We start from the raw sequence: 11,469 nt of genomic DNA, 5'->3' as shown, positions 1-11,469 counted from the left end.
AGCCCGAGCCGCTCTCCGAGTTCGGGGACCGTACCTGGGAGCGCGGGGAGGGGCTCGAAAGTTCCGGGGAGCCGGGGGCTCAGCACTGGGAGAGCTGCGGGCACCTCAGGCGGGAGGCAGTGGTCCTGGGAGCGGCACCGACACGCCGCGAGAGACTCGAGCTGGTGGGGAGGGCCAGGCCTGTGGGGCCCCAGGGGCCTGAGGGGGAGGGGCGCCTGGGGGTGCAAGAAGCAAATTGGTTGCCCGGGGTGCAAGAAGGACAGGTGGTGCGGGCTGTCCAGGAGACATACCTGGACGGGAAGGGGTCCCAGGAGGGAGAGGGGCCCCCCGAGGGGCACAGGATCCGGAGGCGCCGGCGGAGGAGGAGGTGGTAACCTACAGGCCGGCTGCCCAGCGCCCGGATCGCTCAAGGGCCGTGGTGAGCGCAAGATGTAGGGGTTTGGGGATTGGAGCATTGGAAGCCACTGCCCCAGAGCGGGCGGTGTGTCCTGCTGGATCCTCTTCTGCCACCTTAGTCTGGACATCATCGAAACTGTGTCTGCAGGGAGGCAGCCGAAGGCAGCAGGTAAGGAAACCCAATTCCCTTCCCAGCGGGAGTTGGTGTGTTTTGAAGCAGGGGGCTGCAGTTATTTCAGGAGAGGGTGGTCTCCAAACTGCTCTTGTTCACTTTGCTGTGTTTAAACCTGGGGAGGAAGGAAGCAGTGCAATTTCAACAGCGAGGCAGGACCCCTCCCCCCAGTACTAAAAATGCCAACTAGAGTGATGGGGCATTTCCTTAGAGTCTAGACTGGAGGTGAGACTGCGAGGCTACCAGGCCTGGGCAGAAGGCAGAGAGGGGTAGCCCTAGGCCGAGGTTGCGGAGGAGGTAGTCACCCCTCCATCAGTCTGCCCCTGGAGATAGGAGTGCCTCCGTGCCAGGGCTGGGATGGTGCAATCAGCACAGGTTTTCTCAGGTCCTCAAAACAGATTCCAAAAAAGGGAAGGGACAGCATTGCATTAACCGGACTTTATCTAGTAACCCTGTTAGCCATGTGATGTGAGTGTGGCTGCCAGTGACTTGAGCACGAGCCTGACCTGCTCCCGCCACACCTTCTTGTCACAGCTGATTAATAATCGAGGGCTCAGAGCCAAGGATGAATAGGGGTAGCAGGGCAGAGGACTACTGGTGAGGCCTTCTGTCTGGGTGTGGGCTCTAGGCCTCTAATTTGAAAGGGACACTTTGAGGAGAGGGTGTTTGTACTACTGGACTCTGGGCATTCTCTGTGGCCCAGAGCTCAGCCCCACCCCCTGGAGGTGGACAGCTGTGGCATCATAGGTTCTGTACCAGCCAAGGCCAGCTCCTGTCGCAGCCTAGAGGTGGGGCTTACAGGGTGGGGACTAGATTTGGCTTCCTGTTGACTCCCCGGTGGCCCAAGTGCCAGGCCTACTCATTCCTGGCCCATAGGGGGTTGGTTGGCCAGTTTATGGGCCTCATCCTCCTAGGGTTGTTCACCTCTTACTTGGCACTTGTAAGTTCCTGCTCCTATGGCCCTCACGTTGGGGTGGGTACAGAGTTGCTGCTTGCCTTAGCTGGGTCCTATGTCTGAGTCAGGTGGCCCCAGCCGTTTGTCTAAACCAGAGTGGGTGGAGATAGTCCTCTCTAGTCTGGACAGGGGGAGTGGTGGTGGTGGTAGCTGGGGCAGCAGAGCCATAGGCAGGCAGCTCCTGGGACTATGCTGGAGGAGCCGGTTAGTCTGCTCCTCATGCAAACCCCAAACCGACTGTCAGCTTCGTCCCACGCCTGCCTGTCACACTGCTACCCCAAACACTCATGCACCGGAAGTTCAGCTGCTGTGTCCACGGTGCCTGGCTCTTCTGGGATGTCCAAACTGGTTCTGGCTCTCTGGAGCCAATGGAGAGATTTGTCTGTTCTAAACACATAGACATAAGCATATACCTTTATCCTGTTTCAGGTCAACTTTTTTGAATTTGTGGTAGATGAAGAGAAGCACTTTGACAGTTCTGGGTTTAGACCATCTACTACCTGTGTAACCTCCTGGGGAAAGATAATGTCTCTGGGCTTCAGTTTCTGTGCAGTGGGCCATGGTTTTCCTTACACTGTCCTGAGACCAGAGGGCTCAGTTCCCTCTTTGGCAGTTTGGTGCCCACTTTCCTGGGACCCCTGCTGGCAGATGTTGGGGAGGAGGTGTCTGTGCTCCCAGACCTTTTCCTCTGGTCCCTAAATTCACAATTATCCCCTGTCCTGTGCTTTATTCTGGAGAAGGAAGTGGTTATTCTTTTTGTTTTTAATAGTGGCTTTATTGAGGTGTAATGATATACAATGAATGGAACATATTTAAAACAGTAGGTTTTAACGTATGAATATATTTGTAAAACCACCACCACAGTCAAGATAATGAACATACCTATTATTCCCAACCACCACCCCCCCACCATAGTTCTTTATGCCCCTTCCTAATTCCTTCTTCCCGCCCCTCCTTTGCCATGCCTTTTCCCCAGGCAACAGACTGGTCTGCTTTCTGTCACCATACATTAGTTCACGTTACCTGGAATTTTATGGAAATGAAATCAGACAGCATGTGTCCTTTTTTGCCTGGCTTTTTTTTTTTTTTTTTTCAGCATAATTATTTTGAGATTCATGCATGTTGTGTAAACTTCAGTAGCTCATTTTTTATTGCTGAGTAGCATTCCATTACACATATATGCCACAGTTTATCCATTCACCTGATGATGGGTTGTTTTTAGTTTTTGGTTACTACAAATAAAACTACTGTGAACATTTGTGTAAGTTTTTCTATGGACACACTATTTTATTTCTCTTGGGTAAATCCTTAGGACTGGAATTGTGAATCATATGGTAGGTATACATTTAACTTTTAAGGAAATTGCCAGACTTTTTTCCAAAGTGGTTGTCTTATATTACATACCTACTAGTTGTAGGGCGCCTGGGTGGCTCAGTCAGTTAAGCTTCTGACTTCGGCTCAGGTCATGATCTCGCAGTTAGTGAGTTGGAGCCCCACATTGGGCTCTGTGCTGACAGCTCAGACCTTGGAGCCTGCTTCAGATTACGTGTCTCCCTCTCTCTCTGCCCCAACCCCGCTCACACTCTGTCTCTCTCTCTCTCTCTCTCTCTCTCTCTCTCTCTTTCAAAAATAAACATTAAAAAAACTTTTTTACATACCTACTAGTTGTATATGAAAGTTCAAATTCTTCCACCTCTTTGTCAGCACTTGGTATGGTCAGTCTCTTTAATTTAATTTAGCTTTTATTTTTTTTTAATGTTTATTCATTTTTGAGAGAGAGAGAGACAGACACAGAGAGCGAGCCGGGGAGGAGCAGAGAAAGAGAGGCGGACAGAGGATTCAAAGTGGGCTCTGCCCTGAATGTAGCAAGCCTGATGCTGGGCTCAAACTCATGAACCTTGAGACTGTGACCTGAGCTGAAGTCAGATGCTCAACCGACTGAGCCACCCATGTGCCCCAGTTTCTTTAATTTTAGACCTTCGAATAGGTCTGCAGTGGTTATCTCCTTGATTTTAATTTGCATTTCCCTAATGACTAATGTTACTGAGCATCTTTTCATGTACTTATTTGCCATTTGTATATCTGGTGATACGTCTGTTCAAATTGTTTACCCATTTTTTAATTGTGAGTTGTTTTTTTTTTGTATTGAGTTTTATGAGTTCTTTATATATTCTGCATACAGATCCTTTATTGAATATGTTGGGATTGGATATGTTTGATTTGCAAATATTTCCTTCCATCTTTGGCTTACATTTTAATTTTCCTTACGGTGCCTTTTTTGATGAGCAGAAATTTAAAATTTTAATGAACTCCAGTTTAACAACCTCTTTTTTTTGTGGTTTATGCTTTTGGTGTCACGTCTAAGAAATCTTTGCCTAACCCAAAGCACAATGGTTTTCTCCTATTTTTCTTCTAGACATTTTATTTATTTATTCTTAAAACAATTTTATTTTTAAGTAATCTCTGTGTGCAATGTGGGGTGCGCACTCACAACCCTGAGATCAAGAGTCTCATGCTCTACCGCCTTCCCCCTTCTAGAAATGATTTTTAGGTTTTACATTTAGGTTTTACATTTAGGTTTAATGATCCATTTTGGGTTAATTCTTGTGTATGGTGCAAGGAATGAATTGAAGTTCATCTTTTTTGCTTGTGGAGATCCAACTATTCCAGCACCATTTGTTGAAAAAACGTGTCCTTCCATGGAATTGCCTTTGCACCTTTGTAAAAAAATCAATTGTCTGTATATGTGTAGATACAATCTGGGCTCTCTTGCTTCATTGGTCATTTTGTCTATCTTTATCCTAATACCACACTATCTTGATTATTGTAGATTTATAGTAAGTCTTGAAATCAGGGTAAAACCTTGAACCTTGTTCTTTTCAAAATTGCTTTAGTTATTCCAGCTTCTTTGCACTTCCACATGCATTTTAGAATCAATTTGGGGATAATTTCTATAAGGAAGGCTCCTGGGATTTTGATTGGGATTGCATTGAGTCTGTAGATCATTTTGGGGGAAATGTCCATTATCTTAGCAATAATAAACCTTCTGACCCATAAACAATATATATGTCTGTATATGGACTTTTAAGAATTTCACCAGTGTTCTCTAGTTTAAGTATACAGATTTTTCATGTGTTTTGTCAGATATATACTTAAGTATTATGTATTTTTTTTTTGATGCTATGTAAATGGTATTTGGCTTTCTTACTTTTTTATCTTAATTTTGGTAAAATATATATAACATAAAATTTACCATCTTAACCATCTTTCAGGGTATGGTTCAGTAGTGTTAGGTACATTTACATTGCAACTATCACCACCATCCATCTCCAGAACTTTTTAATCTTGCAAAATTAAAACTCTGTACCTATTAAACAATAGCTCTCCATACCCTCTCCACCCTAGTCCTTGGAACCACATTCTACTTTATATGAATTTGGCTATTCTAAATACCTCATAGGAGTAGAATCATGCAGTATTTGTCCCTTGGTGAATGGCTTTTTTCACTTACCATACATAATGTATTTGGAGTTCGTCCATGTTGCGGCATGTGTTAGAATTTACTTCTTTTTTAAGGCTAAGTAATAACCCATTGTATGAATGTGCTACATTTTGTTTATTCATCTGGTGGTTGTTTCCCACCTTTTGGCTGTCGTCAATAATGCTGCTATAAAATGGTATTGTTTTTAAATTTCTATTTCCTATTGTTGTTAGTGTGTGTGTGTATATATATATATATATATATATGTAAACCTAATTGATTTTTGTATATTAATCTTGAATCGTACCACCTTGATAAATGTATTCTAGTAGCTTTTTGTAGCTTCCATTGGATTTTATACATAGACTGTCATGTCATTTGTTAATAAAGACAGTTTTACTTCTTTCTTTCTGATCTTTATGCCTGATAATTACTTGTTTTTCTTGTCTAATTGCACTGGCTATATCTTCTGGTATAAAGTTCAGTAGAAGAGGGATTACTTGCTCCTTCAGTCTTTTCACCATTATGCATGATATTAGCTGTAGGTTTTTCATATATGATCTTTATTAAGTTGAAGAAACTCCCTCTGTTCCTATTTTACTGAGATTTTTAAATTTTTTATTAAAAAACATTTTTTTAACGTTTATTTGAGAGAGAGGGTTGAGAGCACGAGCAGGGGAGGGGCAGAGAGAGGGAGACACAAAATCAGAAGAAGGCTACAGGCTTTGAGCTGTCAGCATAGGCCTGACAAGGGGCTCGAACTCACGGACCGCGAGATCATGACCTGAGCCGAAGTCGGATGCTTAACCCACTGAGCCACCCAGAAGGTCCTGAGATTTTTAATAGGAATGGATGTTGGACTTTGTCAAATGTTTTTTCTGGGGGCGCCTGGGTGGCTCAGTCGGTTAAGCGGCCGACTTTGGCTCAGGTCATGATCTCGCGGTCCGTGAGTTCGAGCCCCGCGTCAGGCTCTGTGCTGACAGCTCAGAGCCTGGAGCTTGTTTCAGATTCTGTGTCTCCCTCTCTCTGACCCTCCCCCGTTCATGCTCTGTCTCTCTCTGTCTCAAAAATAAATAAACGTTAAAATAAAAAAATAAATAAACAAACAAACAAAAAATGTTTTTTCTGTGACTATGGGATTTTTTTGTTTTTGTTTGTTAATATGTTGAATTACATTGATTTTCAAATTTTTGTTTGTTTTTTAAATGCTTATATTTGAGAGAGAGAAAGAGAGAATGAGCAGGGGAGGGGCAGAGAGGGGGCAGGGCAGAGGATTTGAAGCAGGCTCTGCACTGGCAGCAGTGAGCTTGATGTAGGGTTCGAATTCATGCACCCTGAGATCATGACCTGAGCTGAAGTCAGTCACTTAACCAACTGAGCCACCAGGCACCCCTGATTTTCAAATGTTAAACCAACCTTGCGTTCCTTAGATGAACTCCACTTGGTCATGGTGTGTTATTCTTTATATGTATTGTTGAATTCTGTTTGCTAGAGAATTTGTTAAGAATTTTGCATCTGTGTTTATGAGGATAGTTTTCTTTCCTTGTACTGGCTATGGGATTCATAATATATACATCTTTATTTTAAATAATTTTTTAAATGTTTATTTTTGACAGAGTGAGCAGGGGAGGGGCAGAGAAAGGGGGGTACAGAGGATCCAAAGCAGGCTCTGTGCTGACAGCAGACAGCCCGATGTGGGGCTTGAAGTCACAAACCGTGAGATCATGACATAACCTGAAGTCAGAAGCCTAACTGACTGAGCCACCCAGGTGCCCCAGGATTCATAATACACATCTTTAACTAATCACAGTCTGCCTTCAAGTGATAATAGTATAAAAACTTATATTTTTATTTCTCTCCTCTTACGCTATTATTCAGAAATTATTCTTACACATGTTGTAAACCACACTATTTGGTATTATTTGTGTTTAAACAATTTATTTTTTAAAGTAATGTACATAATAAAAATGTCTTAAGTGTCTACCCCTGTAGTTGCTATTTCCAGTGCTTCATTCTTTGCATAGATCCATATTTCTATATGGTATTATTTTCCTTCTGTCTGAAGGACTTCTTTTGACATTTATGGTAGTGCAGGTTGGTGATGAATTCTTTCAGCTTTTGTATGCTTAAGTTTATTTAGCTTTTATTTTAAAAAGATATTTTCATTGGACTAGAATTCCATTTCATTAGTTTATTCTTTCAGTACTTTAATGATGTTGTGCCACTGTCTTCTCATTTTCATTTCTGCAGGAAATCTGTTGTCTTTTTTTTTTTTTTTTTAAGTAAGCTCTGTGTGCCCTTCATGGGGCTCAAACTCACCACCCGAGATCAAAAGTTGCATGCTTTCCCAGCTGAGCCAGCCAGGCGCCCCCTCTGCTGTCATCTGTATCTTTGCTCCCTGTCTATAACATGTCTTCCTCACCCTCCCCAGCTACATTTTAAGATTTTCTCTTTATCACTGATTTTGAGCAATTTGATTATGAGGTATGTTGGTATAGTTTTCTTCATGTGTCTTGTGCTTGGAGTTCATTGAACTTTTTGAATCTGTGGGCTTATAATCTTAATCAAATGTGGAAATATTTAGGCCATTATTTCTTCAAATATTTTTTTCTGTTTCCAGCTCTCCTTTCCTCAGGGAACTCCAACAATACAAATGTTAGGCCACTTGAAATTGTCCCACTGCTCACAGCCGCTTTGTTCATTTATTTTTTCTCTTTTAAATTTTTTAAAATTTAATATTTATTTTGAGAGAGAGAGAATGAGCAGGGGAGGGGCAGAGAGAGAGGTAGACACAGAATCCGAAGTTGGCTCTAGGCTCTGAGCTGTCAGCACAGAGCCTGACATGGGGCTCGAACCTATGATCCATAAATTCATGACCTGAGCTGAAGTCAGATGTTTAACTGATTGAGCCACCCAGGTGTCCCCCCTATTTAAAAAAAATTTTTTTTTCTCTTTTTAAATTTTTATTTAAATTCTATTTAGTTAACATACAGTGCAATATTGTTTCAGGAGCAGATGCTTTGTTTATTTAAAAAAGATTTTTTTTTCTTCTCTGGAGTTAATTTCAGATCATTTCTATTACTGTGTCTTCAGGTTCACTAGGTTTTTCTTCTGCAGTATCTAATCACCTTTAATTGCATTCAGTTTATTTTTTTCATCTCATGCAATGTAGTTTTTATTCTAAAAGTTCAGTTCTATTCTTTTTAAAAATATATGTTTAAAATTTTAAAAATCTTTATTTATTTTTGAGAGAGAGAGAGAGAGAGAGTGCAAGTGGGGAGGGGCAGAGAGAGAGAGAGGCACAGAATCTGAAGCAGCCTCCAGGCTCTGAGCTGTCAGCACAGAGCCTGATGCAGGGCTCAAACTCACAAGCTTTGAGATCATGACTTGAGCTGAAGTTGGATGCCCAACTGACTGAGCCATCCAGGTGCCCCTTAAAAAAATATTTTTAATAGCTATATAGTTTTATAGTAATAATAGTTTTAATAACTGTTTTAATGTTTAATTATTTTAATGTCCTTGCTAATTCTGCCATTTGTGTTAGTTCTGAGTTGGTTTTGATTAATTGCTTTATCTCCTTATTATAGGTCCTAGTTCCTGGCTTTTGGCATGCCTGATAATTTTTTATTGGATGCCAGACAATGTTAATTTTACCTGGTTGGTTGCTGGATACTTTTGTATTCTTATAACTATTCTTGAGCTTTATTCTAGGATGCAGTGACTTGGAAACAGTTTGATTATCTTGGGTCTTGTTTTTAAGAGTTGTTAGGACCAGAGCCATGTTCAATCTAAGGCTACTAATTTTCCTGCTGAGGCAAGACCCATCTGTGAATTGTACCCAGTGCCTACCTTTTCCAGTTTGGCTGGTGGGAACAGGCACTTTTCCCAGCCTTGGGAGCACCAAGCATTGTTACTTCTAATCCTTTTGGGTGGTTATTTTCCCTACCCTTGGGTAGTTTCTACACATTCACATAGATGATTAGTGCTCAGCTAAATACTTGAGGGGAACCCTTTATAGACTTCTGTGGTACTCTCTCTTCTTTGCTGCTCTGTTCTGTGAACTCCGGCCCCCTAAGACTCCCCAAACTCTAAGCTCCATCTCCTCAACTCCTGGAGTCTTTTGGGGTCTGACAGTTTCCCTTCTCTGTGCTGTAGCCTGGAAACTCAACCATAGGGCTGACATCTTTTATTTCCTGACTCACAGGTATCACTGTCTTTAGTTCCCTGATATCTGGTATTTTCAAAACCATTTTGTATATTTTGTCCAATTTTTTGTTGTTGCAGTCAGGAGAGCAAATCTGATCCTTATTATTCCATCTTGGCCAAAGATGAGAATTTGAATTTAATTCCCCCATTGCTACCCTTCTACACTTCCCATCCTTCCGTCTCTTCACTCTACTGTCTGTGTTTATTGTTACGGTATAGTAAATTGTGATGACTTTTCCTTTCCTGCACAACTTTTGTTCTTCCTGGAGTTGCTTTTGTTTGTTTGCTTAGTTTTCTGTGCACCTTTCAATTAGCCAAATTCCAGTAGCTGTCTAAGTTTCTCAAGATGTCAGTTCCATCAGATATTCTATCAAATTTATCTTTCTGAAGAAGTCTCTTTCAGAGCCTTGTGCCCTGAAGCAACATGGTCTGGTTGGTGTCTATCACAGGTGCTTAGCCATCCTCTTGGAACCTCCTTTCAGCATCTGGGCATCTCCTTCACTGCTCTTCTGTGTTGGATCTCCTGCATCCCATGTCTTCTCCTTTGTTGGTTTACTCTCTAGTTTTGGTAGAGTCTGTCCTTTAGTAGCTTCCTGAAGGAGGAGGGTGTATGGGTGGGAGATTATTTGGAGACCTTGCCAGCCTTGCTATTCACTCAGCTGAATATAAAGATCTAGGTTGGAAATTGCTTTCCTTCACATCTTGAGGATATTGCTTTTAGATTCTAGAATTAACACTGAAGTCTAAGGTCACTCCAAATCCTGTGTGGGACCCTCTCCCTTGCCCCAAAGTGTGTAGGATCTTCTCTTTATCTCCAGTATTGTGTTTTGTAATGATTTCCTAATTAAGTAGCTTAGTATGGGTCTGTTTTCAACTTGTGCTGTATGCTCAGTGAACCCTTTTAGTTTGGAAACTTGTACTTCAAGTCTGGGAAGTTTTCTTGTATTATTTTGGTCATCTCTCTCTCTCTCTCTCTCTCTCTCTCTCTCTCTCTGAGCTCCTTTTGTTTAGATATTGGACCTTCTTATACTGATCATCTGGTTTTCTTTTTTTTTTTTTTTCCTTTCCTGTTTGCCATCTTTGTGTCTTTTGTTCTCTGTTGCAGAAGATCTGAACTTTATCTTCCATCCCTTCTATTGTAGTTTTAGCAACTATGATAGCAGTAAATGTCTGTTGATACTATTTTCTCCCATGTGTGACATGGATGAGGTAGACACAAAACTACTAAATTCAACTTTAGTAATAGAAACCTTGGGAGAATGGGTTAGGATTTTTGATTAGGGAATTATCCACATTTCACTAAAAAACAAAAACAAAAACAAAACCTCCTTCCCCAAAGGGCTTATTAACCTGATAAAGTTTCAAGGTCAAGGGTAACAAAAAATTAGATTAAGATAAGTGTGAGAATTTAATAAGGAAAGCACTCTCAGAATGAATTTATTGAGAATTCAGTAGAATGATTTTTTTCATCCATATTAATGGGACTCAGAATTGAGAATCACTATCAGTATAATAAGTAGTCCCATAAACTGATGCTCATGGCTATGATGAGAAGGGCCTTTGAGAGAGTGGTCAGTGTCAATAATGGGAGAGAACATCTGAGAACAGGACTGTTCTGGCCAGGTCAAACGAATTGGCACAATTACAAGCTTTCTACAGAGCAATGGTATTCAACCCCAGTCTGGATTCAGCTGAAGAGGCTTCAAACTACGATGTCTCAGGGGGCACCTGGGTGGCTCATTTGGTTAAGCATCCACTTCTTGGTTTCAGCTCAGGTCATGATCTCACTGTTCATGAGTTCAAGCCCCACATCAGGCTCCACGTTGACAGCACAGAGCCTGCCTGGGATTCTCTCTCTCCCTCTCTCTCTGCCCCTCCTCTGTTCTCTCTGTCTCTCAAAATAAATAAACTTAAAATAAATTAAAAAAAAAAAAAAAAGATATGCCTCAGGGATGCCTGGGTGGCACAATCAGTCATTTAAGTATCTGACTCTTGATTTCAGCTCAGGTCATGATCTGACTGTTGTGAAATTGAGCTCCGGATTAGGCTCCACATGCTGAGTGTGGAGCCTGCTTAAGATTCTCTCCCTCCCTCTCCTTCTGCCCCTCCCTGGCTTACTTGTGCGCTGCCCCTCTCTCTCTTTCTCTCTCTCTCTCTCTCTCTCTCTCTCTCTCTCTCAAAAAAAAAAAAAAAAAAATGACACCTCAGTCTCACCTAGGTCAAGTTGATTAGAATCTCAGTGGGTGGGGTCTACACATT

The 11,469-nt window shown here is 41.8% G+C and overlaps 1 protein-coding gene across 9 annotated transcripts in view; it reads left to right on the top strand.

Annotated features, from left to right (window-relative positions):
- Positions 1–210: 210 nt before the first annotated feature.
- TNK2 (tyrosine kinase non receptor 2) overlaps positions 211–11,469 on the top strand; it is a 45,597-nt gene continuing 34,338 nt past the window's right edge. For 7 of the 9 annotated variants that reach the window (XM_042954439.1, XM_042954437.1, XM_042954440.1 and 4 more), the window contains exon 1: positions 488–565. The gene's annotated coding sequence lies outside the window, so the exon portion shown is untranslated. Of the gene's footprint in view, positions 566–11,469 lie in introns of all 9 variants that reach the window. The other 2 variants (XM_042954443.1, XM_042954444.1) reach the window with 1 other exon arrangement.

Source organism: Panthera leo, chromosome C2 (genome assembly GCF_018350215.1).
Source record: "Panthera leo isolate Ple1 chromosome C2, P.leo_Ple1_pat1.1, whole genome shotgun sequence".
Taxonomy (NCBI): domain Eukaryota; kingdom Metazoa; phylum Chordata; class Mammalia; order Carnivora; family Felidae; genus Panthera; species Panthera leo.
Note: the sequence above shows the minus strand (reverse complement) of the source record. Positions and strands in the feature narration are given on the sequence as shown.